This window comes from Rhinatrema bivittatum, chromosome 10 (genome assembly GCF_901001135.1).
Source record: "Rhinatrema bivittatum chromosome 10, aRhiBiv1.1, whole genome shotgun sequence".
Lineage (NCBI taxonomy): Eukaryota > Metazoa > Chordata > Amphibia > Gymnophiona > Rhinatrematidae > Rhinatrema > Rhinatrema bivittatum.
The window spans coordinates 115,526,533-115,539,696 of NC_042624.1; the positions used below are offsets into that span (position 1 = coordinate 115,526,533).

Below are 13,164 nucleotides of genomic sequence, written 5' to 3' on the forward strand. Positions count from 1 at the left end.
GACACTGATCTTATTCAGGATGAAATTATAGGAAACGTATTTAGTAGCATCTGGTCGGGTTCTTTGATTTTAAGTGCCTCTCTATTTTTGATGAGACGGGCCCCGATTAAGTGACGTGGAAGCTTGGCAGAAACATGAATTTTTCTAAAAAGACATTAGATAGCCCTGTCCATTTTAATCATGGCAGAGAAGGCAAGTTGGCTTTTACCAAATTAGTTTTAACTTCAGGCATTTCTGTATTGCGAAATACGTTTTACCCAGTGAAAAGTTCAGTCTGTTAGCTCCCCAGCTGTTAAAGCGCACCAAGCTTAGGATGAGTGCAGCTCATTTCCACATGTTTTTGTAGTCTGGGTCAAAGGCCGATTCCTCGTCCTAGGCGCGTGCGTTTCATCTCGCTCGCTGGTAGATTGCTTTTTCTTGCTTTTCAGGTTAGAATAGGATGGCGAGGCATCGCTTGGCGATGATGGCACTGCTAAGTTTTTTTTTGTGGCTTCTTCACTGTTCCCAGGGTGTTAAATGATGCTGCTGTTCGTGGGAGCTTGCTAGTTTTCCTTTTAACGATGATAGTGGTTGCCCTATAGATCATGAATTTGTTCAGATCCAGACTAGAATTAAAAGCGTTCAGCATATCGAGGGCATCTTAACCCGTTCTAGAATCAGAAACCTTCAGATGGAAGGGCAGGCAGCAGCAGCAGGGCCTTCTGGTTTCCCCAAGCAGTGCCAGAAGTTTTATCTTGTCTTAACTCCAATCTTGTCTTTTCACCACCAGGGCAGGCTTATGGTTTGTCTGGACAAAATTCACCCTTCTCTTCCCCATCAGCTCCTTCTTTCCCTCCTCAGTCCCAGGGCCCAATCATTCTCACGATTTGGAAGAGACCCTCTTGGTAGTCAGAAATAATCCTCAGACTAGGCTTCTGCGGGGGCTGCTTGCACATACGCGGTACACTTGCAAGAAGCACGCAGGCGTGTTTTCTCAGCAGTGGGACCCGCTGTGGGCGATTCTTTGCCTCTAGTAATAAGAGAAATTAAGATTATAAAACAATTTAGGAAGAATATCTCATGCAGGCCTTTAATGCTGAGCCAAAGTAATCCAACAAATTTCACTTTTCTAGTTAATCTCTAATAGCAAATAATAAGAGCCCTTGTTGTACTTTTGTTTTTGTCACGTGATAAACTGTATTTTATTTGTTTTATGATGATTTTGTTCTTAATAATAGTTGTTGTTTGATTATCGTAATCCACCTGGAGCAATACTTTATAGAATTTGGCTGAATGTAATCATTTTTAATAAATAAATAAGTTAATTTTCGGAGTGCACACATACTTTTGCTGCCACATGAAAACTATATGGGTACAAAGAGGCAGTTTTGAAGGTGCTCTGGAAGATTGCAGAGGAGGGTTCTTGAGGAGCCGGCAGGAGTTTTTGCATTTTGGATAGGCGGGTTATGAGCCATTAAGCAAGCCTGACAAATGTACACCTGTTGGGGTTTAATTTCATGAGGGGCATTTGGTGCAGCCGGAGTGGTGTTTGTGTGCTGGGGGTCTTCTAAGTTGGGGTATCTTTTCCCTTTAAGCACTCATGAAGGAGAGGCATTTGAAAGCATGGGCAGGCACATTAGCAAACCACGCCCAGTGGTGTAGTAATATCACTCTTCAGCAGGACACTATTAACAACTAGGCTAATAAGAGCAAGCGGATGATGAGTCAATGAAGAATTGTGACACCAAGGGTTCAATTTCCAAAGTGCTGCTCAGTGGCAAAAATAACTGGCTAGAATTAGTTGTTTGTTTTTAGCCAAATTTTCAACTGAACCTAACCAGCTTGGTTTTTGGCTGAAAATTCGCCTATATCTAGCCAGGCAAAAGTTGACCGACTAGAGTTAGGATTGCTATCTGGGTGACTGGGGTTGCCTGGCTGAACATAGTTGATCAGTGTTGAAAGTCTCAAGCCTGTCCTGGGAACGCCACAAAAGCTGCCTCTTTTTTTGCCCAGCTCCACCTTTTCTGACTTGATCTGTCTAGACTGCCAGCTGGGAATTGGCTCTGCATATGCCTGAAAGTCCTTGCTGTACAATGCCCATTCCATGGCTGTTACAGTGATATAAGCTGATGTCCTCTCTCTCCATGTCACGGAGAACCTCTGATACAAGTGACATCCCATACGCAACCTCATTAGAATGTAAAAAAGTTATCGAAAAAGTGAATCCTTGATTTCTGGTTCACCCGGAAAAGTGTTGAAGCAGCCTAGTTTGGGTCCTGTCAGGAAAAAAGTGATGCAGTTAGCCTGTGGTAGTATATATATATACAAAAGATTTAGTGTACATAAATAAATAAGCACTTTAAATCTTAAAGGGGATGCTCTAAGAGTTCGCCCCTTCCAGGGCATCCTGTTTTCCAGTGATTGAAGTTTGTTACAGTAACTGGTATTATTAGGAAAGCAAAGTCGTTTATACTTATAAACAACTCTCTGACATTGATTAACTGTGGAGAGCTCTTCCTAGACCCTACAGCAGCTTCTGAGAGCAGAAAATGCAGGCTCACACTTAGGTTACTGAATGTCGGGAGCCTGACTTTAGGCCATGGAAAGATACAAAAGCTAGAATGACCCGAACGGAAAATCAATCATGCGTTGTCCTAAATGGTGGACAAATCTCATTCTGAATGTTTTAAGAAAGGTTGGGTGGAGAACTCTTAGAGAGATAAAAGGAGACATTTTTTTATTCCAAGAGATTTGTGTGTGCGAGTATATCTTTAAAGACAAATTAGTCTGCCTCTTGACCTCACAAGTTCTCTGTTGAAAGCTCTCCCAGATGTCAATCAGTTTTCAGACAAAGTGACCTTGCCCTGTACACTAAATATCCCAAAATGTCTTATATATGTCCTTTTATGGCCCGTATAAAAGAAGCAGTTTGGTCAAACGTGGGATTTGATTCTCATTCCAAGTAGATTTTTGGAGTCATGAATCCTTCGAGGTAAAGCATATGCCTAACTACATTATATGTGTGCATTAATTAAATCCGTTCCCCCCCTGCAGTGTGGCGCACAGGCTCAGAGCAGTGCATGAGGGAGTGCAAGTAACGCAGTCACACTAGATCCCAATGGCATTTAAGGTCAGATTGGCAATCCTTGTCCTAGCACCCGCGCTGATCTGCCGTCTTGGAGCTAACGATGGTAGTTTCTGTACACAGCATGCCCTTCATCCAAGCATGATATCGGTGCGCTTTTGGGGAAAGGGGAAATTGGATTCAGACGGCAGCCAATGAGAGGGCCCTGACTTTTACGGTTTGGGGAACAAATTAAGATGGGGGTAACTTGCTGAGGTGGCTTTTGCTACTCTTAATAGCGGTGGAGCCCTGATCTGCCCTGGAGGTGGTCTCAGATGGTTTCCAAGGCTCCAGGTAGGCCCAAAAATATCCTCCAACCTTTGCCTCTAACTTCCCCCAGAGCCCTGTGCTACAAAACCTCCTGCCATGGCAGGGCTGCCACTGAATGGATCCTCCCCCTGATTATCTTTCTCTAACTGCAGTAACAGGTCTGTGTCCAAGGCTTAATGGTAACCCGGAAAGGTGCTCGAGTTAGTTAGAATCATTGGAAAAGAGAACACATTTTTTTCAAAAAATTGTTTTATATTGCATTTAAAACTGACATGCAGTCTTTTACAACTTTCTTCCAGAAATAAAATGAATGTGTACTTGTCAAGGAGTGTTCTTTAAAAATACTCTCAATAATTGCATGTCCAAGAAATGAAGTACTTATCTTGGTAACCAAAATTTCCGACGTCTAAAGGATTCCATAACCCGACACTGCAGCGTTTTGAATAATATCTTCTTTAACGGTTATTTAGTTGTTATCATGTTGTTTAACCACAGGATTCCCCCAGCTGTGTATAAACCTGATAAAACCCCAAACTTTAGAAAAATTCTTGCTGTTTAAATATGGACTGCCCTGTATTGAGAAATGCACATCACTAGCGAACTGAAAACCACAGTGACATAAATGCACCTGATTCAAACACCGTGGTGAAAGCTATCAAACTGAACATTTCAGCATGATACTGCTGTGTTGCTGACAAACGAATAAGCTTACTCGTATTTCCTAGGTAGGCAATTCAGCACAATCAGATTGTGCTGAATTGCATATCCCATTCTATGCTGGGATATGCTTAGAGCTCCACTTCAGTGCATATGCGGCTGTCAAGCTGCCAGTGAGGCTGACGGCCACCATTTTTAAAGGCCTAAAAGCCGCAGGACTTCTGGTTCTCAGTCAATATGCCGCTATAGAGCAAATAAAAGAGGCGTTCATATTAAAGCACATTTGAAAGGTCAGAGTATATACCAGTCAATTTTATCATTCAATCCTGATGGAGCAACTGTTTTTAAATAAAAAATGGCATTACAATAGGTTGACACGCTGGATAGATTAATTTGTTTTGGTACACTGGACAGACTTGACAAATTGGGATTTTTTAATTTTTAAATTGTAAATGAATTCAGTAAATAATCACCTTGTCTAGTTACAAGAAATATTTAATTGCTGAAAGTGAGTAGCTCTCATTTTTAAATAAAGTTGCACAGTGTCATCTCCTGACCGTGGCATTCATTTTTCCAGATTCTTCTCAAGCTTGCTCAGTTTGGCGTGATCACAGGATTTAGCTTCCCCTTGGTAATTTGCTGATGTTCGTGAATTAACACTAGGTCTATGCGCAGGTCAGACATTATTGCATGCTCGCGTGGATGTCTTGCAGGACATGCACATCTTGTTTGATTATTTATTTAAAGATATTTCTATTCTGCTTAGCATGTAGCTTGCTAAGCAAAGTGCAATGCATATTTTGAACATATTAACATTCTAAAATTACACATTAAAATCCAGAACATATTACACAGGGTTTGGTGAGAGAAGTAATAGTGATCATAATATGATCAAATTTGAATTAATGACTGGAAGGGGGAAGGTAAGCAAATCCATGGCTCTCGTGCTAAACTTTCAAAAGGGAAACTTTGATAAAATGAGAAAAATTGGAAAAAACTGAAAGGAGCAGCTACAAAGGTAAAAAGTGTGCAAGAGGCGTGATCGTTGTTAAAAAAAAAATACTATTCTAGAAGTGCAGTCCAGATGTATTCCACACATTAATAAAGATGGAAAGAAGGCAAAACGATCACCGGCGTGGTTAAAAGGGGAGGTGAAAGAAGCTATTTTAGCCAAAAGATCTTCATTCAAAAATTGGAAGAAGGGTAAGAACATAAGAACCTGCCATACTGGGTCAGACCAAGGATCCATCAAGCCCAGCATCCTGTTTCCAACAGTGGCCAATCCAGACCATAAGAACCTGGCAAGTACCCAAAAACTAAGTCTATTCCATGTTACTGTTGCTAGTAATAGCAGTGGCTATTTTCTAAGTCAACTTAATTAATAGCAGGTAATGGACTTCTCCTCCAAGAATGTATCCAATCCTTTTATAAACACAGCTATACTAACTGCACTAACCACATCCTCTGGCAACAAATTCCAACAGAAGAAAATAGGATAATGCATAAGCGTTGGCAAGTTAAATGTAAGACATTGATAAGACAGGCTAAGAGAGAATTTGAAAAGAAGTTGACCATAGAGGCAAAAACTCACAGTATAAAAACTTTTAAAAATATATCCGAAGTAGAAAGGCCTGTGAGGGAGTCAGTTGGACCATTAGATGATCGAGGGGTTAAAGGGGCACTTAGAGAAGATAAGGCCATCGCGGAAAGATTAAATGATTTCTTTGCTTCAGTGTTTACTGAAGAGTATGTTGGAGAGATACCTATATCGGAGAAGGTTTTCATGGGTGATGATTCAGATGGACTGAACCAAATCACGGTGAACCTAGAAGATGTGGTAGGCCTGATTGACAAACTGGAGAGTAGTAAATTACCTGGACTGGATGGTATACACCCCAGGGTTCTGAAGGAACTAAAAAATGAAATTTCAGACCTATTAGTAAAAATTTGTCACCTATCATTAAAATCATTCATTGTACCTGAAGACTGGAGGGTGGCTAATGTAACCCCAATATTTAAAAAGGGCTCCATAGGTGATCCAGGAAACTACAGACCGGTTAGACTGACTTCAGTGCCAGAAAAAATAGTGGAAAGTGTTCCAAATATCAAAATCACAGAACATATAGAAAGACATGGTTTAATGGAACAAAGTCAGCATGGCTTTACCCAAGGCAAGTCTTGCCTCACAAATCTGCTTCACTTTTTTGAAGGAATTACTAAACATGTAGATAAAGGTGAACCGGTATATGTAGTATATTTGTATTTTCAGAAGGTGTTTGACAAAGTTCCTCATGAGAGGCTTCTAGTAAAAGTAAAAAGTCATGGTATAGATGGCGATGTCCTTTCGTGGCTTACAAACTGGCTGAAAGACAGGAAACAGAGAGTAGGATCAAATGGACAATTTTCTCAGTGGAAGGGAGTGGACAGTGGAGTGCCTCAGGGATCTGTATTGGGACCTTTACTTTTCAATATATTTATAAATGATCTGGAAAGAAATACGACAAGTGAGGTAATCAAAGTTGCAGATGATACAAAATTGTTCAGAGTAGTTAAATCACAAGCAGATTGTGATAAATTGCAGGAAGACCTTGTGAGACTGGAAAATTGGTCATCGAAATGGCAGATGAAATTTAATGTGCACAAGTGCAAGGTGATGCATATAGGGAAAAATAACCCATGCTATAATTACACAATGTTAGGTTCTATATTAGGTGCTACCACTCAAGAAAGAGATCTGGGCGTCATAGTGGATAACACATTGAAATTGTCGGTTCAGTGTGCTGTGGCGTTCAAAAAAGCAAACATTATGTGGGGAATTATTGGAAGGGGATGGTGAATAAAACAGAAAATGTCATAATGCCTCTGTATCGCTCCATGGGGAGACCGCACCTTGAATATTGTGTACAATTCTGGTCGCTGCATCTCAAAAAAGATATAGTTGCGATGGAGAAAGTACAGAGAAGGGCAACCAAAATGATAAAGGGAATGGAACAGCTCCCCTGTGAGGAAAGACTAAAGAGGTTAGGACTTTTCAGCTAGGAGAAGAGACGGCGGAGGGGGGATATGATAGAGATGTTTAAAATCATGAGAGGTCTAGAACGGGTAGATGTGAATCGGTTATTTACTCTTTCAGATAATAGAAAGACTAGGGGGCACTCCATGAAGTTAGCATGGGGCACATTTAAAACTAATCAGAGAAAGTTCTTTTTCACTCAATGCACAATTAAACTCTGGAATTTGTTGCCAGAGGATGTGGTTAGGAGGATGTGGTTAGTGCAGTTAGTGTAGCTGTGTTTAAAAAAGGATTGGATAAGTTCTTGGAGGAGAAGTCCATTACCTGCTATTAATTAAGTTGACTTAGAAAATAGCCACTGCTATTACTAGCAACGGTAACATGGAATAGACTTAGTTTTTGGGTACTTGCCAGGTTCTTATGGCCTGGATTGGCCACTGTTGGAAACAGGATGCTGGGCTTGATGGACCCTTGGTCTGACCCAGTATGGCAGGTTCTTATGTTCTTATAATATAAATCAAGGCCCTCCTTTTTTGCTCGTTATTTTTATTGTGCGTGCATAGGTCCTAACATGCCCGCTGCAGTCTATTGCAAATGCCTTTATCTATTTGTTCTTGGCAATTACCGTATCTGCTCATCAAGAAGATTCAGTGAGTTTTAAGCTCTTCTTTTTGTCATCTTTCATGCAGGCATTTTGCAGAGAAGGTTATCTTCTGAATTTTTCCTGGCTTTTGTCCATTCTTTCATTGGAATCAAAAGATTGATTTACCAGAGTTGTATCCTCATTCTAAATCATCTCTGGAGAAAGATTTATAATTCCTGCATGGCAAGAGATGTTCAAAATGTTATTTGGACAGATAGAGTTATTTTAGAAAAGCAAAAGGGCTATTTGTTTTGTATGGCGCCAGTGAGGAGAAAAAAAAAAAAAAAGCTAAACGAAGTCAAAGCTTCTTTTAGTAAATGGATAAAGAACTTTGAGGTTCATGAAACATTTGCCGTTGCAGGCTGCTGCATTTTTGAGGACTCCATAGACAAGAGCAGTGGCAAAGCTGCAAGTGAAGAGGGTTGCTGTATCTGTTGTAGAAATCTGTAAAGCTGCCGCATCCTTCTGAAACACTGCAGCGTGAATTAGAGGGGACTGGTGGAAGGCGGGTTCTGCAAGCTGCACCCTGACCTCTCCCAATAGTGCAGCATGGCGGAGATGTTGCGGGAGAAGAATATTCCTTATTTGCCTATCCCTTTTGGTTTAATTTCGACCTGGTCTGGACTTCACCCTTCCTTTCCTATGATTCATCAAATGGTTTTCTGCACATTACATTGCCTTGCAATTTTCAGATAACCAGCTTAGCAGCAGTGTTTTTGTACCCACTGTCTTTTAACTATTTCTCAAAGGGAATCTATGCCAGCTTTACACCTGTAATGTCTGAGGGCAGAAAATGCCCTGGAGAACAACATGCGTGCCCGTGAAAATAAAATTTTACACGTGCTATTTCCAAAGCCCGTCCCTCTCAGCCCCCAGGAATGCCGCTCCTTAATCCACTGAAAGTCCACATGCTGTGGAAACCCATGTGTACGTTTAGCCAGATGAGAAGGGCAATTATCAGAGAGGCCAGTTTACTCGGATAAATCAGCATTTACCTGGATAAATGGATTTGAAAATCATCCTGAATATTTTTGAGGTTGGCTGATGTATCTGGGTTTGTTTTTCTTGTACTCTTGATGAATTACCAGTCTGGAGAACAGGAATTTTGAAATGTTGCAAGATTCTGAGGGGTCTTGTTGTCCATTGTAACAGCAGGCGATACTAACCCTGAGAGTCTAGACTAGCTGGAAACTAAGAAAAGGAATTGATAAGTGAGAAAAAAATTATTTTTGCTTAGATTTCAGACCATCATGGGCAGTTTTTATTGCAATAAACCTCTACTAAATTTTCTTTTTTAGCATGAGCTTTTATAAGAATGTAATATGCATGCTAAAATATCACATAATGTGTGATGCAATTATCCTAGAGTTCAGAGATACAATTACATTATGTAAATAAATGCAGATATATTTTTGAAGTCCTGACTAAATGTTGTGAATAGCTGAGTGTACACACATCCTTCTCCTTATTTGTTCTCTCCTTGAAAATTTGTAAGTGCCTGAGGGATTCCCTACATTTACAGTTCCCTTGAGTCTTTTTAGACTGTGTGATTCCCTTTTATGGACCAAGAAAAGCACATTGTAGTATATGGATTTTAGCGACATCACTGGCCCCTTCTGCAGATGATAAGCTCTGAGAGGTTTCAAAAACTCATCTACTGCATCTTTTTGTTGATCCTTTGGAAGGCATCAAAACTTGCAAAAAACGTCAGTTTCAATATGGCTGCTAGAACTCTACACCACGGGTCACTTGAACAATTCAGAATATGAAGGAAAGTTCAAGATTACTGTTTGTCATGGTGAAAACAAATCGTACAACCTTCCGTAGGAAAGCAAGCTATGAAGTAGTTCATAGTGCGTTGACTTCTCTCTTGCTTGATGATTCTCGTAGTTTTTCTTTCTGTACTATTTGTGCGCTTCGGCGGGATGCCTGGCAGCCCTTTACCTTTCAAGCATGACTAATTCTTCTTTAGAACACCACTGCAAAACCCATTAGTTCAAAATGTCAAGCAGCAACTAAGCCCTGGCCTGCAAGGCGCCTTAAGCTATGCTTAGCGATGCTGCTTTTTGAAGTATGCAATAGTATGCGATGCTAGTAGGGGTCAAGTGGAAACTGTGCTTTTGAAGATTCCCGGATGGTATCTCGTGATCTTCTGCGAGTATATTCCTAATGAACACACATTCTTTCTGATCACAGTCCAGGTTTACTTCAGAAGTCACTATGCTTAGGAGACAGATGGAGGGAAATGACTTTCAGGACTTGAATTGCTTGCCTGGTGCTCACAGTAGGAAGACTTCTTTACTCTCGCTCACTGAAAACAAAGTCGGATTTATTTCAGGATGAGGAAGCTTGCACTTAGTAAAATATTTGTTGAAAGCAATGCTGGTCCCCCTCTCGCAGTTGGTTAATTGACATTTTAATTAATTTGAATAGTTAGGGTCAATAATAATAGCAAACATCATACATTTTTGTTCTGGAATTGATAAAAAAAAACAAGGCATCAAAGTTTAGAGCCTTTTGTGTTCTGGGTATGGAATGATATGCTTACCATACATTCATGAAGGCTTAAATTGAACTCTCTTAAGGGGTAATTTTGCAACTGCCCTTATGGGTATAGAGTTTGCAGGTACATTTTACTTTCAGACTTTACATCAGTTTGGAAAGTGAGCCTGTACTTTCTCTTGGAAAATTATCCCATTAAAGCTACCAGCACACACATTATATACACCTGCTAATGCGTGTGCAGAATTTATTCAGGGAAAATTCAGTATATTACAGAGCCCTGTATTCAGCAGTGTGGCGATCAGCGGATACCCAGATAACATTATCCAGATATCCAGCATCATTTATCCAGGTAAAAGTGCTGCTAAATATATACCTGGATTAAAGTTAACTGGATAGTGTTATCTGCATAACGTTAGGCTTGCCCTTCACCCTGACTAGACTTGTCTGGTTATCTTTAATTGAAGAGCACTGAATATCTGTGCTGTATGGCTAAGGTATTCATACCCCTGCTACTAGAATGTTTTGCACCCTGCCTCCTCTTATACAGATAAGTTTTGCTGGGACAAAATTTGAGCCAGAGGAAATTTCCAAAAACAGCAAAGTTGGGTAACTCCTGAAGTTCCTTGGATAAATCATTTTGAATATCATAAGAAATTCCCATGATGGGTCAGACCAAGGGTCCATCAAGCCCAGCATCCTGTTTTCAACAGTGACCAATCCAGGCTGCAACTACCTAGAAGATCCCATGCTACTGATGCAATTAATAGCAGTGGCTATTCTCTAAGTCAACTTAATAGCAGGTAATTGACTTCTCTTCCTGGAACTTATCCAATCCTTTTTTAAACCCAGCTACACTAACTGCACTAACCACATCCTCTCGCAACAAATTCCAGAGCTTAATTGTGCGTTGAATGAAAAAGAACTTTCTACGATTAGTTTTAAATGTGCCACATGCTAACTTCATGGAGTGCCCCCTAGTCCTTCTGTTATCCAAAAGTGTAAATAACCGATTCACATTTACCTGTTCTAGACCTCTCATGATTTTAAACACCTCTATCATATCCCCCCTCAGCCGTCTCTTCTCCAAGCTGAACAGTCCTAACCTCTTTAGTCTTTCCTCATAGGGGAGCTATTCCATCCCCTTTATCATTTTGGTCGCCCTTCTCTGTACCTTCTCCATCGCAACTATATCTTTTTTGAGATGCGACAACCAGAATTGTACACAGTATTCAAGGTGCGGTCTCACCATGGAGCGATACAGAGGCACTATGACATTTTCCATTTTATTAACCATTCCCTTCCTAATAATTCCTAACATTCTGTTTGCTTTTTTGACTGCTGCAGCACACTGAGCCGACAATTTCAATGTGTTATCCACTATGATGCCTAGGTCTTTTTCCTGGGTGGTAGCTCCTAATATGGAACCTAACATCATGTAACTATAGCATGGGTTATTTTTCTCTATATGCATCACCTTGCACTTGTCCACATTAAATTTCATCTGCCATTTGGATGCCCAATTTTCCAGTCCCATAAGGTTTTCCTGCAATTTATCACAATCTGCTTGTGATTTAACTACTCTGAACAATTTGTATCATCTGCAAATTTGATTACCCCACTCGTCTTATTTCTTTCCAGATCATTTATAAATATATTAAAAAGTAAGGGTCCCAATACAGATCCCTGAGGCACTCCACTGCCCACTCCCTTCCACTGAGAAAATTGTCCATTTAATCCTACTCTCTGTTTCCTGTCTTTTAGCCAGTTTGCAATCCATGAAAGGACATCGCCACCTATCCCATGACGTTTTACTTTTCCTAGAAGCCTCTCATGAGGAACTTTGTCAAACGCCTTTTGAAAATCCAAATACACTGCATCTACCGGTTCACCTTTATCCACATGTTTATTAACTCCTTCAAAAAAGTGCAAAAGTGTGCGCGTTATTCAAATACTTGTACCAACCCCACCCACAGAATGCCTCTTCCTACAGTGGGGAAAGGTAGGGACATGCAGTCCCTATTAGTTGTATTCTGGCCCACATATCGGGCAGATGGATATCCAAAAGCCCATTCTTGCGGGCAAAGCACCATGGCATGGCTTTGAAAACTGCTGGAAGACCTAAAATCAAATCCTCTTTCAAGGAAAATATTCCTGTTACAAAGCATCAGCAGTCGTTATGACCGGATTAACTAAAACCTTTTCTGCATTTCATTCTGTGGCTGGCGTTACCTTGCGTGGACGACAGTAGTCAATTATTCTAATGCATTTTTTGGGGAACGTTTCTTTTCCCATTGACTTTGTCTTAAAAGTAGATTATAGATCACCTGCAAAGACAGACAGGGAGGAGAATTATCAAAGGCATTGCCGCAGGTGAAACCCACAGCAATGGCCTTTTACTGATATGGAGGTGACCTTGTGCCTGTAGGTCATCTTTGCCCATGAGTTCATTTGGACCGAGCAGAGGTGTCCCATGGGCTGCACATTGGGGAGGGGCTTCCACCTTACATGCAAACTTTTGGGTTTTAAAAAGGAGGCACACGATGTTTCCCCCCAAATTTTTGTGTATATTTTAGCAGGTGGAACTCGGCTGGGGTAGATTTGGTGGCTAATTTTCAGTGTGGACTTGGCTGCGAAGTCTGCTGTGAAAGCTGACACAGTTTTGTGCACGCGTTTGCCGGCTAGCTTATGCACAATGTTACAAATTATCTCCTTATTAAATGCTCGTGAAAAAGTTAGTGACTGCTGCTAGCATCGCATACTATTGCATACTTCAAAAAGCAGCATCGCTAAGCATAGCTTAAGGCGCCTTGCAGGCCAGGGCTTAGTTGCTGCTTGACATTTTGAACTAATGGGTTTTGCAGTGGTGTTCTAAAGAAGAATTAGTCATGCTTGAAGGGTAAAGGGCTGCCAGGCATCCCATGGAAGCGCATATATAGTACAAAAAACCCCCCAAAACTCCCAGAATCATTTCCG

General features: G+C 40.8%; 1 protein-coding gene across 1 annotated transcript in view; it reads left to right on the plus strand.

Annotated features, from left to right (window-relative positions):
• Nucleotides 1-13,164, plus strand: part of TRABD2B (TraB domain containing 2B) — a 384,859-nt gene that overhangs the window by 142,975 nt on the left and 228,720 nt on the right.